Raw genomic sequence first — 2,403 nt, 5'->3', positions numbered from 1 at the left:
TCGACAGCTCTGCTGTCTGGAGCAGAGACGCCATGCTCCCGGCTCCTGGGCGGACGCGGGTATAGCTCTGCTCTCTGAGACACCATGCTCCCCACTCCCAAGATGCATGCGATGAAGCTCCGACCCAGGATGGATGTAGGCTAGAATCTTCCCGGTAAGACCGGTGCTCACAGATTATTAGAGATGGGTTGATCGGGATATCAGAATTAGCCAGTAAGGGCTAGAGCTAAAGGGCCAAGCAGTATTTAAATGAAAAAGATTTGTGTGTTGTTATTTCGGGGCATAAGCTAGCCAGGCTGCCCGGGGTGCTGGGGATGCAGCCCCGCCGCTCCAATTACTACAGATGTGGTGGAAGGGAACCATGAACCGTATCAAGTTGTGCTCCAACACACACAAACACACATGCGCACATATGTGCACACTGAAGCATATGCACTGCACCCCCATTTCCACACATATGAAAGAATAAATATAATTTTCTAAAAAGCAACCTACGGAAGAGTTTATTTTAGCTCACAGTTCAAATCACAGTCTATCATGGCCAGGGAGTCAAGGCAACAGGTCATAAGCACATTCAACAAATGGTGCTGGCATCACTGGATATCAACATGTAGGAGAATGGAAATAGATCCATATCTATCACCATGCACAAAACTCAAGTCCAAATGGATCGAAGACTTCAACATAAAACCAATAACACTGAACCTCATAGAAGAGAAAGTGGGAAGTACACTTCAATGCATTGGCACAGAAGACTGCTTCCTAAATCTAACCCCAGTAGCACAGACACCAAGAGAAACAATTAATAAATGGGACCTCCTGAAACTGAGAAGCTTCGGTAAAGCAAAGGACACAGTCAACAAGACAAAACAACAGCCTACAGAATGGGTAAAGATCTTCACTAACCCCACATCAGGCAGAGGTCTGATCTCCAAAATATAAAAAGAACTTAAGAAATTGCACACCAAAAGATCACATAATCCAATTTAAAAAAATGGAATGCAGACCTAAACAGAGAACTCTCAACAGAGGAATCTAAAATGGCTGAAAGACACTTAAGGAAATGTTCAACATCCTTAGCTATCAGAGCAATGCAAATCAAAACAACTCTGAGATTCCATCTTACACCTGTAATAATGGCCAAGATCAAATACACTGATGACATCTTATGCTGGAGAAGATGTGGGGTGCTGTGGGACAATGGTTTGTACCCTGTCAATTGTATTTTAATAAAATGCTGATTGGCCAGTAGTCAGGCAGGAAGTATAGGCAGGAGGACAACCAGGCAGGAAGTAGAGGCAGGGAAACAAGAACAGGAGAATTCTGGGAAGAAGTAAGTCCCATTCTGCAGTGTGACCCAGCCACAGAAGAAGCAAGATGTAACTGCCTCACTGAATAAAGTACTGAGCCACATGGCTAACATAGACAAGAATAATGGGCTAATATAAGTTATAAGAGTTAATAAGAAGCCTGATCTAATGGGCCAATCAGTTTATAATTAATGTAGACCTCTGTGTGATTTCTTTGGGACTTAATGATTGCGGGAACCAGGCAGGACAGAAAACCTCAGACAACAGTGGGGTAAAGAGAACACTCCTGCATGGCTGGTGGGAATGCAAACTGGTACAGCTGCTTTGGATATCGGTCTGGCGATTTCTCATAAAATTAGAAAGCAACCTTCCTCAAGACCCAGCAATACCGCTTTTGGGTGTATACCCAAAGGATGCTCAATCGTACCCCAAGGACATGTGCTCAACGATGTTCATAGTAGCATTGTTTGTCATAGACAGAACCTGGAAACAACCTATATGCCTATCGACCAAAGAAGGGATAAAGAAAATGTGTTATATTGACACAATGGAGTACTACATAGCATAAAAAAATAATGGCATCTTGAAATTTACTGGCAAATGGATGGATCTAGAAAACATCATTTTGAGTGAGGTAACTCAAACCCAGAAAGACAAATATTATATCTACTCACTCATAAGTGACTTTTAAACATGAAGCAAAAAAAAAAAAACCCTACAATTTACAATCCCAGAGAACCTAGACAACAATGAGGACCCTAAGAGAGACATACATAGATCTAACCTACATGGGAAGTAGAAAAAGACAAGATCTCCTGAGTAAATTGGGACCATGGGGACCATGGAAAAGGGTAGAAGGGGAGAAGAGAAGAAAGGAAGGGAGCTGATAAAGATGTATAGCTCAATAAAAACAATTTTAAAAAATGCTGGTCATGTGGCCACTGCAGTAGAAGAGAAGAGTGAATGCATGAAGCTTGCACTCAGCTTGTCTTTTTACACATTCCAGAATCCCCTCCCCAGGACATAATCCTGGGCATGATGTCTGATAATTAAGATGGGTCTTCACACAGCAATTAGTGTCATACAGTGTCCA

Source organism: Microtus ochrogaster, linkage group LG8 (genome assembly GCF_000317375.1).
Source record: "Microtus ochrogaster isolate Prairie Vole_2 linkage group LG8, MicOch1.0, whole genome shotgun sequence".
Lineage (NCBI taxonomy): Eukaryota > Metazoa > Chordata > Mammalia > Rodentia > Cricetidae > Microtus > Microtus ochrogaster.
This window is presented reverse-complemented; position numbering follows the sequence as displayed.